At 34.5% G+C, this 20,154-nt stretch overlaps 1 long non-coding RNA gene across 1 annotated transcript in view; it reads left to right on the top strand.

Moving 5' to 3' along the window:
- Positions 1 to 20,154, top strand: part of LOC307188115 — a 146,325-nt gene that overhangs the window by 80,843 nt on the left and 45,328 nt on the right. Inside the window, exon 2 of the long non-coding RNA XR_013828807.1 lies at positions 17,877 to 18,029. This is a non-coding gene — a long non-coding RNA (uncharacterized lncRNA). The remainder of the gene's footprint in view (positions 1 to 17,876; positions 18,030 to 20,154) is intronic.

Genomic DNA, 20,154 nt, shown 5'->3' with positions numbered 1-20,154 from the left:
TTTTTGCTCTAGTCCTGTGAAAAATGCCATTGGTAGTTTGATAGGGATTGCATTGAATATGTAGATTGCTTTGGATTCTTCCATTCCAAGAACGTGGTATATATCTCCATCTGTTTGTATCATCTTTAATTTCTTTCATCAGCATCTTATAGTTTTCTACATACAGGTCGTTTGTCTCCTAGATATTTTATTATTCCTAGGTATTTTATTCTTTTGGTTGTGACGGTAAATGGGAGTGTTTACTTAATTTCTCTTTCAGGTGTTTCATCATTAGTGTATAGGAATGCAAGAGATTTCTGTGCGTTAATTTTGTATCCCGAAGCTCTACCAAATTCATTGATTAGCTCTAGTATTTTTCTGGTAGCATCTTTAGGAGTCTGTATGTATAGTATCATGTCATCTGCAAACAGTGACAGCTTTACTTCTTTTCCGATTTGAATTCATTTTATTTCTTTTTCTTCTCTGATTTCTGTGGCTAAAACTTCCAAATCTATGTTGAATAATAGTGGTGAGCGTGGACAACTTCATCTTGTTCCTGATCTTATAGGAAATGGTTTCAGTTTTTCACCATTGAGAACAATGTTGGCTGTGGGTTTGTTATATATGGCCTTTTTTATGTTGAGGTAAGTTCCCTCTATGCCTACTTTCTGGAGAGTTTTTATCATAAATAGGTGTTGAATTTTGTTGAAAGCTTTTTCTGCATCTATTGAGATGATCATATGGTTTTTCTCCTTCAATTTGTTAATATGGTTTATCACATTGATTGATTTGCGTATATTGAAGAATCCTTGCATTCGTGGGATATACCCCACTTGATCATGGTGTATGATCCTTTTAATGTGCTGTTGGATTCTGTTTGCTAGTATTTTGTTGAGGATTTTTGCACCTATGTTCATCAGTGGTATTGGCCTGTAGTTTTCTTTCTTTGTGACATCTTTGTCTGGTTTTGGTATCAGGGTGATTGTGGCATCGTAGAATGAGTTTGGGAGTATTCCTCCCTCTGCAATTTTTGGGAAGAGTTTGAGAAGGATAGGTGTTAGATGAGTTTGGGAGTGTTCCTCCCTCTGCAAGTTTTGGGGAGAGTTTGAAAAGGATAGGTGTTAGCTCTTCTCTGAATGTTTGATAGAATTTGCCAGTGAAGCCATCTGGTCCTGGGCTTTTGATTGTTAGAAGATTTTAAATCACAGTCTCAATTTCAGTGTTTGTGATTGGTCTGTTTATATTTTCTATTTCTTCCTGGTTCAGTCTCAGAAGGTTGTGCTTTTCTAAGAATTTGTCCATTTCTTCCAGATTGTCCATTTAATTGGCATATAGTTGCTTATAGTAATCTCACATGATCCTTTGTATTTCTGCAGTGTCAGTTGTTACTTCTCCTTTTTCATTTCTAATTCTGTTGATTTGAGTCTTCTCCTTTCTTTTCTTTACTAGTCTGAGTAATGGTTTATCAATTTTATTTATCTTCTCAAAGAACCAGCTTTTAGTTTTATTGATCTTTGCTATCATGTCCTTCATTTCTTTCTCATTTATTTCTGATCTGATCTTTATGATTTCTTTCCTTCTGCTAACTTTGTGGGTTTTTTGTTCTTCTTTCTCTAATTGCTTTAGGTGTAAGGTTAGGTTGTTTATTTGAGATGTTTCTTGTTTCTTGAGGTAGGATTGTATTGCTATAAACTTCCCTCTTAGAACTGCTTTTTCTGCATCCCATAGGTTTTGGGTCCTCGTGTTTTCATAGTCATTTGTTTCTAAGTGTTCTTTCCTTTCCTCTTTGATTTGTTCAGTGATCTTTTGGTTATTTAGTAGTGTCTTGTTTAGCCTCTATGTGTTTGTATTTTTTACAGACTTTTTTCCTGTAATTGTATCTAGTCTTATAACGTTGTGATCAGAAAAGATACTTGATACGATTTCAATTTTTTAAAATTTACCAAGGCTTGATTTGTGACCCAAGATATGATCTATCCTAGAGAATATTTCATGAGCACTTGAGAAGAAAGTGTATTCTATTGTTTTTGGGTGGAATGTCCTATAAATATCAATTAAGTCCATTCTGTTTAATGTATCATTTAAAGGTTGTGTTTCCTTATTTATTTTCATTTTAGATGATCTTTCCCTTGGTGAAAGTGTGGTGTTAAAGTCCCCTACTATGATTGTGTGAATTTCGATTCCCCCTTTATGACTGTTAGCATTTGCCTTATGCATTGAGGTGTTCCTATGTTGGGTGCATAAATATTTACAATTGTTATATCTTCTTCCTGGCTTGGTCCCTTGATCATTATGTAGTGTTCTTCTTTCTCTCTTGTAATAGTCTTTATTTTAAAGTCTATTTTGTCTGTTATGAGAATTGCTACTCCAGCTTTCTTTTGATTTTTATTTGCATGGAATATCTTTTTCCATCCCCTCACTTTCAGTCTGTATGTGTCCCTATGTCTGAAGTGGGTCTCTTGTAGACAGCATATATACGGGTCTTGTTTTTGTATTCATTCACCCAGTCTGTGTCTTTTGGTTGTAGCATTGAATCCATTTACATTTAAGGTAATTATCAGTATATGTTCCTATTACCATTTTCTTAATTGTTTTGGGTTTGTTATTGTAGCTCATTTCCTTCTCTTGTGTTTCCCACTTAGAGAAGTTCCTTTAGCATTTGTTGTAAAGCTGGTTTGGTGGTGCTGAATTCTCTTAGTTTTTGCTTGTCTGTAAAGTCTTTAATTTCTCCGTCGAATCTAAATGAGACCCTTGCTGGGTATCGTAATCTTGGTTTTTCCCTTTCATCACTTTAAATATGTCCTGCCAGTGCCTTCTGGCTGGCTGAGTTTCTGCTGAAAGATCAGCTGTTAACCTTATGGGGATTCCCTTGTATATTATTGTTTTTTTTCCTTGCTGCTTTTAATATTTTTTCTTTGTACTTAATTTTTAATTGTTTGATTAATATGTCTCTTGGCGTGTTGCTCCTCGTATTTATCCTGTATGGGTCTCTCTGTGCTTCCTGGACTTGATTGACTTTTTCCTTTCCCATATTAGGGAAGTTTTCCACTATAATCTGTTCAAATATTTTCTCAGTCCCTTTCTTTTTCTCTTCTTCTCTAGTACCCCTATAATTCGAATGTTGGTGCATTTAGTGTTGTCCCATAGGTCTGTGAGACTGTCCTCAATTCTTTTCATTGTTTTTTCTTTATTCTGCTGTACAGTAGTTATTTCCACTATTTTATCTTCCATGTTACCTATCCATTCTTCTACCTCAGTTATTCTGCTATTGATCCCTTCTAGAGAATTTTAAATTTCTTTTATTGTGTTGTTCATCATTGTTTGTTTGCTCCTTAGTTCTTCTATTTCCTTTTTAAATGTTTCTTGTTTTTTCTCCATTCTATTTCCAAGATTTTGGATCATCTTTATTATCATGACTCAGAATTCCCTTTCAGGTAGACTGCCTATTTCCTCTTCATTTGTGTGGTGTGGTGGGTTTTTACCTTGCTCCTTCATCTGCTGTGTGTTTCTCTGTCTTCTCATTTTGCTTAACTTACTGTGTTTGGGGTCTCCTTTTTGCAGGCAGCACGTTCATAGTTCCTGTTTTTTTTGGTGTCTGCCCCCAGTGGGTAAGGTTGGTTCAGTGTGTTGTGTAGGCTTCCTGGTGGAGGGGACTGGTGCCTGTGTTGTTGTGGATGAGGCTGGATCTTATCTTTCTGGTGGGCAGGACCAAGTCTGGTGGTGTGTTTTGGGGTGTCTGTGACCTTATCATGATTTTAGGCAGCCTCTCTGCTAATGGGTGGGTTTGTGTTCCTTTCTTGCTAGTTGTTTGGCATAGGGTGTCCAGCACTGTAGCTTGCTGATCATTGAGTGGAGCTGCATCTTAGCGTTGAGATTGAGATCTCTGGGAGAGTTTTCGCCATTTGATATTACATGGAGCCTGGAGGTCTCTGGTGGACCAATGTCCTGAATTTGGCTCTCCCACCTCAGAGGCTCTGGCGTGACATGCAACCAGAGCACCAAGAGCCTGTCATCCACCTGGCTCAGAAGGAAAAGGAGAAAAAAAGAGAGTGGTTGCAGCAGCAGCCTTAGCATTTCACGCCTGTCTCTGGTGTCTGAGCTGATAGCTGCGGCTCGCGCCCATCTCTGGAGCTTGCTTAGGTGGTGCTCTGAATCCCCTCTCCTTGTGCACCCCAGAACAATGGTTTCATGCCTCTTAGGCAGTTCCAGACTTTTTCCCGGACTCCCTCCCGGCTAGCTGTGGAGCACTAACCCCCTTCAGGCTGTGTTTACACAGCCAACCCCCGTCCTTTCCCTGGGATCTGACCTCTGAAGCCAGAGCCTCAGCTCCCAGCCCCCACCTGCCCCAGCAGGTGAGCAGACAGGCCTCTCAGGCTGGTGTGTGCTGGTCGGCACCAATCCTGTGTGGGAATCTCTTCTCTTTGCCCTCTGCACCCCTATTGCTACACTCTCCTCCGTGGCTCTGAAGCTTCCCCCCTGCCACTCCCTGTCTCCACCAGTGAAGTGGCTTCCTAGCATGTGGAAACTTTTCCTCCTTCACAGCTCCCTCCCAGAGGTGCAGATCCCATCCCTATTCTTTTGTCTCTGTTTTTTCTTTTTTTTCTTTTGCCCTACCCAGGTATGTGGGGAGTTTCTTGCCTTTTGGGAAGTCTGAGGTCTTCTGCCAGCATTCAGTAGGTGTTCTGTAGAAGTTGTTCCACTTGTAGATGTATTTCTGATGTATTTGTGGGGAGGAAGGTGATCTCCACATCTTACTCCTCTGCCATCTTGAAGGTCTCCCCGTCATTGGTATCTTGATAGGAATTATAATGAATCTGTAGATTACTTTGGGTAGTATGAACATTTAACAATATTAATTCTTCCAATTCATGAGCATGGTATATCTTTCCACTTATTTGTGTTGTCGTCAATTTATTTCATCAGTATCTTATAGTTTTCAGAGTATAGATCTTTTACCTCATTGGTTAAATTTATTCCTAGGTATTTTATTCTTTTTGATGCAGTTGTAATGGGGTTGTTTTCTTTCTTTTTAGTCGAGGTATAATTGAGTTCCAATATTATATTAGTTTCAGGTGTACAGCATAGTGATTCAAAATTTTAAAGATTATACTCCATTTAAAGTTATTATAAAATATTGGCTATATTCCCTGGGCTGTACAATATATTCTTGTAGCTTATTTATTTTATACATAATATTTTGTACCTTTTAATCCCGTACACCTTAAACACAGGACTATGTTATTTCTCTTTCTAGTTCCAGGATGTTGGTCTAACACTGGAGAGGATAAAAATGGATAGAAGCCAGAACATAATTTGAGATTTATGTACAAGCTGTGTGATTTTAGTGACCAGGCCACACAGAATTTGGGAGTGGAGCATTTTCCTTGTTTACTCATCTGTCACAGCATACTATCTAAGTTTACCTTCCAAAAACTTCTACCACTTCAGAAATGTAAGATTTTTTAGACTATATGTTCCCATTTTATTCCTTATTATAATTGGTGCTTATTTTGTAACACATTCTACTTCTACGTATATTATAAACCCCACATAAATTTTTAACATTTTTGATTTACACATAATTTTATTTTAAAAAAATTAAAAATGAAAAAGCAATATTTTATATTTACTACCATGTTTACTACGTCTTGTGCTTTTCGTTTCTTTGTAGAAATCTTAGTTTCCATATGTAATCCTTTTTATTCTTCCAAGGAATTTTCATTAACATTTTTTGTGGTGTTATTCTGATAGCAGAGAATTCTCTCGACTTTTGTTTTCTGAAACCATTTTTATCTTGCTCTTTTTTCTTAAGCACATTTTTTAATGGGGGGTATAGAATTCTATGTTAATAGGTTCTTTTTTTTTTTTTTTTTTTTTGTTGCGGTACGCAGGCCTCCCACCGCTGTGGCCTCTCCCATTGCGGAGCACAGGCTCCGGACGCGCAGGCCCAGCGGCCATGGCCCACGGGCCCAGCCGCTCCGCGGCACGCGGGATCCTCCCGGACCGGGCCACGAACCCGTGTCCCCCGCATCGGCAGGCGGACTCCCAACCACTGCGCCACCAGGGAAGCCCGACAGGTTCTTTTAATTTCAGCATGTAATGGTATAATTTTGTGATCTCTGACTTGCATAGTTTCTAATTAGAAGTCTGTGTTAATTCTTACCTTTATTCTTCTCTGCATACTATTTCCCTTACACAAGAAATATAGGAGATGAAAAACACCAGGACACAGGGCACTGATGGGTTTTTTTCTGCTTTGTTGTTAAGACTTCAAGTTCAACGATCTTTTCTTTTTCAGTGTTTAATCTGCTTTTAATCTCATCCAAGGGCAATTTCATTTCAGACCTTGTATTTTTGATCTTTATAATTTACATTCGATTATTTTTTATAGTTTCTATTTCCTATCATATTCATCTATTTCTCTATCTTCTTATGTATATAGAATACATTTAAAATAGCCTTTTGAATGCCCTTTTCTTCTAGTGTCATTCCTGAGTCTGTTTCTATTGGCTTATTTTTCTTCAGGTACTGGGTTACATTGTTTGGTTTTGGACATGAGTAGTAATTTTTTTATTGTATATTAGAGACATGTGAGTTACCTTGTTGAGTGTTTGGATTTTGTTGTCTTCCTTTAAAGAGTGTTTTATTTGTTCTTGTTTGGTCAGGCATTTTAGTTATTGTAGATCATTTTGATCCCTTCAAAGCAATTCTTTAGATCTTTGAGGGCAGAGATATCCCTCACTCTAGGGATAGTTAAAACTTACTACTAAATCTTGACCCTGTTAGGGTTCCATAAATATGTCAGACTGCAATCTCTATTTCCCTACCTCAACTAGGCCACTAGGTTTTGTTTGGGTTCCCCCTCCATGTTTTCCTGGTCTAGAAATTGCCTCTAAGCAGAAAGCCATGGTAATTTTATAGTTCATCTCATTTATTTCTCTTGTCTCAGAAATCATAGTTCTGAGTTGTCTCTTTTCTGGTCTCTGAAAACAGTTTTTAAATAATTTTCTAGCTTTCCAGTTTTTTACAGAAGAGGTTTTGCCTAGGTTGTTACTGCTTTCTAGCTTGAAGCAGCAATTAATCGATTTTTTTAAAGGAAATATTTGTTCAGCAAAGGCCTTTTAATGAAAAAGGAGACCATGTTTACACATATGTGAAATATACCAATTTTAATCTCATGAGAATGAAAAAGATATAATGGTAAATCCAAAAAATAAATTATAGATTCAGAGACATGGAAGGACTTTAAGAAGTCATTTGACCCAGTTGCCTGTATATTGACATTGGTGAATGTGTCATTAAGGTTAAGTTGACTAAGACTTATAATTGGCCTGATATATCACAGTATTCCATAAGAACATTTTATTATGAACATGATCACGATGTTTTTACCCCATAAAATCAGAATATTCCTGTTTTAATTTCATTCACCTCCACTTATTTGGATACTATTATCCTCCCCTTTTCTATTCATATGCAGAAGAGCTGAGGTGAATCTCTCATGTATAAAATATTTAATGGCAAAAGAAATTGTGCATGACAGTAGAAAAGCACAGGAGAAAATACAACAATATTGGTTGAAGAGGTGGTTTTTCTTCTTCGTAAGTAGCTATACAGGGACATATTCTAGAGCTATGAGAAAAGCTATACAAAAGTTAGAAAGACATTAAATTTACTTTATAATGATATACATTCTTCATTTCAGAGGTTTCCGGGACATTTTTTTCTTGTTCCTTTGTATGTATTTACATTTAAAATGATGTAAATAAATAATATCAAACCTATCGTAATACAGTTGTGGTTAACATAATTAATCTTGATCATATCAATATAAAACTATGAGTATACACTAATAAATATTATAATTACAAGTAAATCACCATACTTAAATTCCTCTTCAATGCTTCTACCTAAAATTTTTTTGTTTTTAAGTAATTACACATTTTTATGATGTTTCGGTATTTGTAATATATTTTATATTTCATTATAACTATATTATACATTGTGGCAAAAGTTTATTTCTTCAGACTCTAATAATAAACCCCATGAAAATTGCTTTATATTATTTTTTGTTACTTGGTAGAAATAATTCTATATCTGAATTTAATTCAACATTTACAAATTCATATTGGTTTTTGTGTATTAGTTGAAGCATTCCATTTATATAAATATTTCATGGGTTGTTTCAAACTAAATGTCAGATTTTTAAATGTTGTATAGATATGTACTTAAATATTCAGAAATAGCACTTTTTAAGTGCAAAACCAAGAATTATCACTCTAAACATATATGAAGTACTTTGATACATCAGAATAAAATTTGAAATAAACCTTGTTTCTGTTGAACTCTTGAGGAGAAACAAATTCACTTAAGAAGAATGATGAGAAAGGATATATCAAAGGAAAATAACAAATAGCACCACAAGCAAAATAATTTGATGAGATGTGATGAAATATACAGCAATAAAATATTTCTACTGAGAAATCTCACAAAGGTATAGAAAGTTTCTTAATACTGTAAAGAAAAGTAAGTTTACTTAAGTCTCAAATTTGGTCAAAGATCAGCTTATGATTTTGATGCATGGCTGCAATTTATTCAGTATCAAGGTTCACAGAAATTGCAAATCAGCTTCACACATTGGTTATGAATATTCTTTATCTGTTTCTTCTAGTTCCAGGTAACAAAAAACACTCACGGGTACCATGGAGGGTTTGCTGTGAATTTAATGTCTAATTTTGATGTGTATATTTATATCCAAAGAGTTTTAACCATGAAATTATAAATAGTAATCTAAATATACAAACCTGTATCTACCAAAATTGTATAAAAAATTACTCATTCTGTTCTTTAGAATTCTCTTGTGATTCTTCCTTTTCCCCCTTTAGTTCTTTTTATTACAGATTTTCAGACAAAAATAAATTCTTGTTGTTATTTGGTCAGAAATTGAGATGAAAAATACAAAGCCCTCCCTTTCCCCCTTTTCAAAAATTCTAAGTGGCAAAAGAACAGGCACACTGTTGTTAGTAAATTTTCTAAATGTTGCTTCTTCTTTATATGTATAATCTTCATACTGCTTGTTTCTTTCCATCATCCTATATCATCAAAAGACATCTAGTATAGTGCCCTGTCCACCAAGGTGTCAGACAAATGTCTCACTAACTGAATATATCATTGTATTCAGCTTCCTGGAATTAAGTTCTTAGTCATTTTTCTTATTTACTTTTTTAATCTTGAGTTATTTGGTACAATCATATATCATTGTTCATGAAATTGTCTCTATGTTATATGAGAAATCTGAGATGGTAAAATAATTATGCGTGTTATGCATCATTGCAAGGAGTGTGCAGGTTTCAATAACAGGTTCGTTGAATGTCAATAAGAAAGTAATTAGCTTTCTAAATTTTGCCAAAGCAATTTATATAAAGATCTCAAGGCTCTTAAGAAACAAGAGATAAAGGAAAAGCAACTCTGCTGGAGTTGCTGAACTCCACAAGTTGATGAACTTGTGCCTGTAATTTTTAAGAAGAACACATCAACTGATAACTCAATTTGGAAAATAATTTTTTAAACTGTATTTCGTATTTTCACTTTCTATAATCAATTTTTAGTGATAGTTTTGGCTAATTTCAGCAAAGTATTAGATGACATAACTTCCTCTTTACAATTTGAAATGATTACATCTCTGCCTGTAAAGTGTATTTACAAAAATATCTTCCTGCAACTTGCTTAAAACATTTTTTTTTCTTTAAAGCAGTTTTAGGTTCACAGAAAAATTGAACATAAAGTACACAGTTTTCATATACCCCCTGCCTGCCCGCATGTGCAGCCTCCCCCATTATCAAAATGCCACACCAGGGTGGTACATTTGTTACAGTCAATGAATCTACATCAACACTCTATTACCACCCAAAGCCCATAGTTCACATTAGGGTTTATACTTGGTGTTGTATATTCTATGAGTTTTGGCAGATGTACAGTGACATGTATATACTATTATAGTATCAACCAGGATAGTTTTACTGCCCCCAAATCCTCTATGTTCTGCCTCTAAAGCCCTGGCAACCATAGATTTTTTCACCATTTCCATAGTTTTGACTTTTCTGGAGTATCATGTAGTAGGAATCATATTATATGGCTTTTTGTATTGGCTTCTTTCACTTAGTAATAGGCAGTTAGTCTCCCTCCATGGCTTTTCACAGCTAAATTGCTCATTTCTTTTTAGTGCTGAATAATATTCTGTTGCCTGTATATAGGACAGTTTGTTTATTCACTTACCTATTGAAGTACATCTTGGTTGCTTCCAAGTTTTGGCAATTGAGAGTAAAGCTATAAAATATAAAATCCATGTGTTATGTTTGTGCAGACCTAAGATTTCAACTCCTCTGGGTAAATACCAAAGAGTGCAACTGCTGAATCATATGGTAAGAGGATGTTTAGTTTTGTAAGAAACTGCCACACTGTCTTAAGGTGGCTGTACCATTTTGCATTCCCACCATAAGCTGTTTTTAATAATGTAAAAATAAATATCCAGAGAACATGAGGTAATTCTATGGAATATGTAATCTTTCAGTAGAGATTCTCCTTGGAACTCCAGGTTAAGGTATCCAATATTTTCATTTGAATTTCTCATGCCTACTTCAGAGCAAAACAGACCTCTTGATATCCCCACATTTCTACTGCATAACTGGCCCTCAAACCTGTTCACTATCTCAGTAAATACACTCAGCCACCAAGATTTCTATCTTGCTCTCACTATTCACATTCTGTGCATTAGCAAATACAGTTATCTCTTTAAAATGTTTTATATCCATCTATTTTTCTTTAATAATATTCATTATTATTATGATACTGAGATTTTCTTTCCATTAACAAGCAGATGCTATGAGGGCAGAGATCTCACTTTTCCTATTCTTGATTTTGTTTCTGATGTTTAATTCTCAATGCCTGCAACATGGTAGACATTCAATAAATATTTACTTAACAAATAAATTAAATGATGAATGTAGTAGATGTTGTATAATGCTCACATAACATTTAGAGGAATTTCCTCAGTCCCCATTCCTTTCATACAATACCCTCATTTTGTTCAGATAATCCACTCTCCTTCCCAAGGTCCTGTGCTTCATGTAACCAATCATTTAGGCATATGACATCTTTCTGTACAATAAGATGTGAAGTCTTACATGTTATTGGCTTCTAAGAATTGTTTTCTTACTCTTAGTAAGAAACATAGGATTGTCATCTGTCATATTCTCTGCATGTTGTCCTATCTGCTTGGGACATTTGGGCCTGTGGAAGCCATTCCGTGGCCATGAAGGAAACAAAACTAGCAGAGAAAGCACTTTGAAAATGCCTGAGGAAATGATAGAAAGAATATGGGTCCTTGAAATGTTGAGTTAATGAAACCTGAGTTGCTGATGTTGGTATCTTTTGTGTGGAGTATTCCAACTTACTCATTGTTAGCAAGTTGAGCTAGAATTCTGGCTACTTGCTGCCCAAACCATCACAATACATACATTTACATTAAAAAGTTTATAAGAGATATAAGCAAATATAATCTAAAATATATTTTCTTTCAAATATCTGTGCCTATGTATATTAATCCAATAATTTTTAAATAAATAATACTGAGTTAAATTCTGAGATATTTATTTAAAGTTTTCTTGTTTTATCACCTGAATGAATTTCTAGTGCAAGAATAGATTAAATACAAAAAAAAAAAAAGAATAGATTAAATGCCTGAATTGTTATTATTATTATTTGGTATTTTATCTTATTACTTGTCTTTTAAAGTTAAAAAATTATTCTTCATTTAAAAAAATATTTTTACCTGCCTGGTGAGAGATTCTGACAGTTTTTTTGTTAAGGAAGAACAAAGAACCTTTGGGTCTACTTTCAAGGACAATTAAGACCTTTGGAAGTTTGAGAATTTTGCCATCTTCTGAGTTATTCTGAAGCCTTGGCGCTGACTTGTGGTTTAGTGTATGTTGTGACTGATCTTTTGCATTTATTACCAGTCCAAAAGTATCATATCTAATGGTCAGTCTGTTGTATACCTAGAGACTTAGACGTTCCTGGAATGAATTTCTCTGTAATGTTATCATTATCATCAAATACGTCCCACAAAAGTGAATTTATGGCCTAAAATTTTTGTTCTAGGGACTCTTCTATGCCAATTTTTATTACCTCAAATCTTCTAAAATAGCCATATCTTAAAGGTCATTTCAAAGTAACCAAAATACTTGTTTCCCAGAACAAGAGAAGAAAAATAAATGATGAAGTCATTATGTACTTAAAGGTCATTTCAAAGTAACCAAAATACTTGTTTCCCAGAACAAGAGAAGAAAAATAAATGATGAAGTCATTATGTACTTTAGAATAACAGTGGTCATAATTAACCTAGCATGTCATTTTATCCTATAATTTAGATTATGCCAAATGATTTTTATTGGATGATCTGTGCTTGTTAAATTCAGCAGACACTATGACAACCTATTCCCCTGGTGTGACAGAGTTCCAAGAAAAAAAATTATCAGTGATTCACAAAAACAGTCCCACAGGATTAGATGAAACACCTATCTACTTTCTTTGAAAGCATATTGAAATGATTTATAATAGCCAAATCACTAATACTACTAAAATTAGATATCGAATAAATGGTCACGTGTAGACCATTTGTTAAACTTTTGGGTCAATGGGAACATATGAGACTAGAATGAGAGGTTATTTTTGGAGGCTTAAAAGTAACTTTTTGAGAATAAGTAGAAGAAGGAAGGCATCAAAATGTCAAAGTGTGAAGTTCATTAATTCATTTATCCAACAAATAGTTTTTAAGTGCTTACTATCTTCTCAACTCCACCCAATATAGGAAAATATTTTTGCACTCCTCACTCATAGAACTTACAGTATAGTAGAGAAGGAAAGGAAATATCATACATAGAAAAATTGTATGCTAGATTGTGATAAATGCTATGGAATAAAAAGATCAGGGTAGATTGTGAGTGTGAGGTACAGGGTACATTCTTTGAGTTGCAGTTTAAAATAGGGTGATCAGAATAGACCTACTTTGAAAGTGATATTGTTCAACTTGTATCAGATATTTCATTATATTTTAGAACAATCCAATAATAAAAGGTTGACTGATTGATCTTCCAGGCAAATGCACCATGGAAAAGTGAGCATTATAACATCTTAAATGTGTATGACAATGTTTACACACACATACACACAATTCTCTAATGTATATGATGAGGTTGTTACTATTAGCCCATTTTACATGTGACATATTTTAGACAAAGAGAAATTAAATGACTTGCCTGAAGTTAATTAACTAGTTCTTTCAGCCCTAAATTTTGTATTTAAATCATGTTAGTTAATTCACTCTTAAGTTTTCCAGCTCTCATAATCTATTTTTTACCCTATTGGATGGCCATTGTGAGAAATCACAATTTATAATGTCCAGACTTGAAGAAGAGTCAAGATGTCATTATTACTATTACTATGATTATAGAGATTCATTTTTATATAACCACTAATACCTTTACCATTTAATGTGCTGATTATGTTAATAAGATTTGGCATATGTAACCCAATTAATTGGCACAGTGGAGAGTCAGCATAGGTATAGAAGCCAGGTGAGTTTCTCTTGATTAAATTGTACAGGATGCCCCCAACAGAGTCAAGTGTCAGATGTAATAACAATCTCATATTTCTGACTTACTGGCTTATGGACATTATTTAATAGCTTGTGAAAAGTCATTTAAGTAAACTGATTTGAAAAATGGAATTCAGTACAGATTATTCATGTAGAAAGCAACATTTAAATCAGAGTAATAAGCATTTTTGTTTTGTTACACATAATGTGTGAATTTACGTAAATTCCACTACAAGGTCTTATTAAAAGTATTGTTTTGATTCCTAGGTGTTTAGCAAGATTTTTTTAAATACATGAAATAGAGTTAGATGCCGTCTTAAAGATTATAATTGTATGACACCACACAGTTATCACATAGGATCTGACAACCAGAAAATACGTATTTTGTTTGTAAATTGAAATGCAAGAAGGCAAAGTTGTGAAACTCACTTTACATAAACAGTTTGTAGGAGAACTTTTTTTAACCTTTTTTAATATATACTTGGTGATCGTGTCCTATATGTGAGGCAGGACATAAAAATTAAGAATCAGAGTCTCCATGTTATACTGATAAGAAGTTCTGGACAAAAATTATTGGTGAGAGAAATTCATGGAGTATGATATGAAATGTCCATCAAGATAGTATAAAATGAAAATAAAGAAAGGTAGGAATCAGACCCTACAGAGCCTTGAAACAGTGTCAAAAAGTTTCACATTTGCCTTAAAAGCCAAGGAAAGTCATTGAGAAGGAGTTTGACATAATCAGATTTGAATTCCACAAGATCCCTTTGCCTGCAGTGTTAAAAATAAATTTAAAAGATATGCAGTAAAAGGTGGAGGACCACTTAAGACAAGGGGTTAGCAAACTAGGGATCTGTGGGCTAAATCCAGCCTGCCACGTGCTTTATTTTACAGCCCAGGAGTTAAATTTTGTTTTTACATTTTTAAATGTTTGAAAGAAAAATAGAAGAATAAAATTTCATGTCACATAAAAATTATGTGAAATTCAAATTTGTGTCCATAAATAAAGTTTTATTGGACCACAGTCATTCTTATTCATTTCATTAATTTACTGCCTGTGACTGCTATTGTCATTACAATTTCAGCATTAGTAATTGGAATAGAGATCACAATGCTCAAACACCCTAAATTATTTATTTTAGGGCCTTTACAGAAAAAGTTTACTGACTACTGATTTCAGCTATTGAATGATCTAGGTGAGAGCTGAGAGCTTACAAAGATAAACAGTAATACGTGAATCCAAGAGGGATAATCATACCTCCATTTCACAGTACACTGGGTATAGAAATAAGGGAAAATGTAATGTGAGAGAGGCTCCTGAATTTCTGAATTTCATGTGCATGTTGATAGCATTCATGAGTTAGTTAATACTGGAAGAGGATCACGTTGGCGAGGGAGTGGAGTGAAATAAAGATCTCAGTTTCATACATCTGAGTTTTCAGGTACTTTGAAATTTATAAGAACGTATGTCAGGTAGATAGTTGAATATATATGGAGTTCGGATGAGTGATTCATGTGGGAGCTATAAAGATGTGAGTAACCAATGGGCCATATATAGCAGTTAAACTCATTAGTTTCGATGAAGCATCCAAGGGTGAGAGTGCAGAATGATGCCAGAATATGTTCTAGCATCAAATCTTAAGGAATTGCAATATTTATTGTTTGGGTAAAGTAGGATGGCCCTGTGAAGGAAACAGAAAAAGAGGCGCAAGAGAGGAAAGATGAAACCCAGGAGACTTTAATATCATGGAAAATAAAGAAAAAATGTCAAGAAAGAAGGAGTGCTCAACCATGTACATCCTGCCAAGAGCTAAGAAAAATGACTGACTAAATCTCTATTGAGATTGCCAACTTTAGCCATGCCTTTTTTTGAACGGATGTTTATTTCTATGTTATCTATAATAAATATTCTGAATAGTGATCAGGCCAAATAAGTCAATAAAGACAAAAAAACTGATAGTTTGAATTACACAAATATTTAAAACTTCTGACAACTAAGAAGCAAATGCCAAATCGAAGAAAAACAAATTGGAAAATAGTGGCAATGCATGTGTAAAGATTTATGATACAAAATTATTAAAGGTCAATAATAAAATGCTGAGTACTGCAACAGAAAAATCGGACAAAAATTGAATAGGCAGTTCAGAAAAATAGCAATGCATATGGTTGGTAAACTTGAAAAAAAATACTCAGCAAATGAACATCTCATTTCTGTGCCTGTAAGGTTGAGATCTAGACCCTACAAAGTGGTAACTCCTCCTTATCTGGGAGATTCACTTCTGCCTTCTAGCTCCCAAACCAATATTAGTTAATTAATTGTACATTCAGGTTTTATAGATTGACTGAACTTTACAGTGATAACATCTGTCTAAAAATATTTTTTTGAGTGATCATAATACTTAAAAAATTATAGCCACAAAAGCATGACAAATGCTATTGAAATTCAGGGTTATACAGTGTAATTGAGGGAAAGCAAGAATGTCTCCCTTTCCTACTAACCAGAAGGAATGTGCAGGTTTTATACTGTACAAAACATAGATGAATGCTTAAATAAGTGGAAAGGGGTGGCCTGGGAGTTGAGAGACTTGTATGGTTCTATCCTTGTAAATAACATCTCTGTGTACCTTTCCTCATATAAAGAGAATTATCATGAGGAATAAACAAGTTATTTTGATGGAGAAAAATTATTACACATTTATTTTTTTCTCTGGGGTCAAATTGTATTGTTGGTCAATATGTTATTTACATATTGCTAATTTTCAAGATCCTCTTCCAGTGTAAATGGAAACATAAACAGAATATCAGCAATGACATTTAAAATGCATTGTCTTTATCAATAGAAGTTTATGCCATTTTAGTCATGTCAGGATGATGAATGGCATATAATTCAGAGAAAAATGGCCCAGAGCAGATATACAGAATTTACATAGGATGGATTCATCTGGCAGTAAATCAAATGAAAATTTCAGTTTTATGGTCTTCAAGAAGCTAATCCTAATTTACAATTTATTTGCATGATTTGAACATTTTGACCCTTTATTTAAACTCAAATTATGTCATTTTTACCTAAATGACCATCATTTTTGTATTATTAAGAGGTTAATTAGTTTTCTAATTTATAGAGCTGAAAGATATCTTTGAGATTGAGATAAATGCATTTTTCTAAAAGAAACAGTTTGCTATAATTCCAGTGTCCCAATTCCATCCTGTTATTCAATACTTCTAAACATAGTTCAAACATTTGATACATTCCTTTGAAAGCATGCTTAAGTCTTATTTACATATGCATGTCCAATATAATTAATGAAATCTAAAGTCCCTGGAGTACTGGGTTACTGTCCTTTTCTTTTATATTTCCCTACAACAAATAGTATAGTTCAGTGGTTTTCAACCCTGGCTGAGCATCAGAATGATCTGTGAAGCTGTTAAAAATACCTTGAGAGAGGCCAGCCTCCCCATGCATTCCCACTGAGTCTTAAGCTGAGACTGAATCTCCTGGGGTGAGCCTTGTCATTTTTATTTTGAAAAATCTTCACAGATGATAGTGAGACTGAATTAATTAAGACTTTTCAGGTTATAAATTAAAAAATTCCTCTTGAGCTATCTTATAAAAGGGGGACTTATTTTAAGGATACAGAAATCACTCACAGAACAGAGTAGGGATGTGGTTCAGCCCCAGAAATAGACTAGAGCCAGGGCCTGGGAGCATGGAAGGGTACCCCCAGGGGACTTCCCCTACAGCCTGCTTTCTAATCCCTTTTTTTTCTTTGCATGTCAACATTATTCATCTCTACCCTTACAGGCAAGCATCCACTGTTTCCCAGATTCTGAGTTTACACTTTCTCTTTTCGAGAAAAGCAGTCAGACTGACCCTTGAATCTCTTGGTTCCGATTCTTGGTTTTTGTTTTCATTTGTTAGTCACGTTGCGTGGCATGTGGGATCTTAGATCCCAAAGTTACTCAGGATAGGGTTCATCTGTTGAGTTTGAGTCATTCCAAATCTTAGCACAGGCCATATTCTACAACCATTACTGCTCCCACCGAGGATGGTGTGAGGGAGCTGGGGGGACAAATCTACAAGGTGTGGCCAGGGTTCGGGATCACTGGATAATTCATTTAAACGACAGACATTTATAAGCTCACAACAGGTGCCCCACTGGACTGAGAATACAAAATTAAACAGGAGAGATATGCTACCTGCTTTACGAGATGCTTCAAATATTCTGTTTAATTTTTTCCCCAGGGAGAGAGAGTAACATCCTGAAGCAACGGTAGTAGCATTGAAGAAGAAGAGATGTGGGCAAAATTGAGACACATTTAAGGAGAAGAATGAAAAGACCTGGTGTTTGTTCAGATACAAGTTGAAAGTGAAAGAGAAGAGACAAAGATGATCAAGGTAATCCTATAATTTATTGTCCAAAAGAATATACTTTCGAGAATGAAAGAGGACACTAATGAAAAATGAGAATATATTATCACTTTAAAGTTGAGGCTCGGGTTTCTGGCCTGGGAAACTGGATGATGATGCTAACATTTTATTAAAGGTCGCAGAACAGGTTCAAGTGGGGAGGAGGGCTTCAGTTTTAAACCCATTGAGGCGGAGGTGCGAGTGTGCCATACCAATGGAGCTACCCACCTGGCCTGTAGGCGTGTGGGTCTAGAACTCCAGAGACATTTTTTCAGCAGAGATATTTACTTGGAGAGTCAATAGTCCATTGACAATAAATGAAAGCAATGGAGTAGAAAATATCACTCTCACCAGAAGCTTCTATCTTTTAAATCTTCCTGAGGCAAAACGTTTATTTAAGATCTATATGTTCCTGTCTCTTTACCTCTTTCAGATGTTAACATAATCTGAAGCTACAGATCATATTACTGTTAGTAAACTACCTTTACATTATAAAAGTTCTGCCAAAACTAGATGGACATTTCTACTTTCAGTTTGGTAATCAAATTCACAGTAATGATTTGGAATTCACCATGTCTATTTATTTTCAGTGCCTTCTTAATTTTTTATTTGTAAAAATATTATGTGTAATTCTTGATGACATTTGGAGAATTATGTTCAATTATAGATTGAGTGACTAAAGAACTAGTGAAACCAGATGTTGAGAAGGGAGGATTTGAGGTTTTGAAAGCCTGTTCTCTTTGTAAGTTTAAGAATACAGTAATTGCATCTTCTTTTATTTTACTCTCAGTGAAGAGCAGTTGATGAGGATAGTGTGGTGTGTGTGTGTGAGGGGAGGGGGGAGATAAAGGGAGGACCTAAGAAAAGAAAGGGAAAAAGGAAGAAGGAAAGGGTTTTATGAGCTTTGCTAAATTCTTCAGCATTCTTATTATCTCATTATATTCTTAATGGTTCTCATGGTATAGGGCTCTTTCCTTCATTTTATTTTCTCACTTCCCAAGGCTGTGCTTAGGGCCATAAATTCTAAGGATTCTGAAAGGCAGTCATCTTTGTCAGTACCAGTGGGCACTAATGCCTGGAGACTTAAGAAAGTATTGATTTCACAGTGACATCATCTGTACCTCATTTTTCTGAGTATACACACTGATTCTCTATTGTCAAGACTGTGTAATCTAAGAAACACCACAGTAACTACTTTATGTGACATTAAAACAATTTTACCTATGGTACAAATATTTTCCCAGGTGTAGAGACTGACAAATAAAATGTGTAATGCCTAAAGAACTAGTGAAAAGCAGAATTTCTAAATCAGAAAAATCTGTCTTTGGTGTATTCCAAAATTATCTTTCAATATAGTCTCATTACTGAGATTCCAATTTTCAGGTGTCATTTTTATTGGTTTTAAACTAATGACTGATTAGACTGGAAGTGTGTGACATCTTTTCAGGCTCTCTTTAGCAATCTAAAACATAAATCTCTAGTGGTAAGCTCTAATATCTAAATTAATGGTATGTATCCTGTTGCTATTTTAATCAAGTTATATAAATATAACAATTATATAAGTATTTATTCTAACCAGTTTAGTAATGGACACATGTATTCCATTAAGATGTATTTTGTATTAACATGGAACACTTTCAAGACCAGTCAAATATATATGTACTTTTTCTTCTAGTTTTACTGGGATATAATTGACATATACCACTGTATAAGTTTAAGGTTTATAGCATAATGATTTGATTTACGTACATCATGAAGTGATTATCGCAAGTTTATTGAACATTCATCATCTCGTACAGATACAAAATTAATATTATGACATAGTATGAGTGTGCTTTGTGTTTGGTAATTGCAATCATTGTTGCTTTTGTTGTGGTCAATGCTTGGTGTCAGTTTATTTATCTTTTGTAAAAATAAAATACAGTGTGTGTGTGTGAAAAAAAAAAGAAAAACATTCTGGAGGTGGATGGTGGTGATGGTTGCACAAACAATGTGAATGTACTTAATGCCACTGAACTGTACACTTAAATATAGTGAAGATGGTAAGTTTTAGTTATGTATATTTTATCACTATTTTTTAAAATAAAGAATAATACCTTTTTAAACTCAAAAA

The sequence above is a fragment of the Stenella coeruleoalba genome (genome assembly GCF_951394435.1).
Source record: "Stenella coeruleoalba genome assembly, chromosome: 6".
Lineage (NCBI taxonomy): Eukaryota > Metazoa > Chordata > Mammalia > Artiodactyla > Delphinidae > Stenella > Stenella coeruleoalba.
This window is presented reverse-complemented; position numbering and strand designations above follow the sequence as displayed.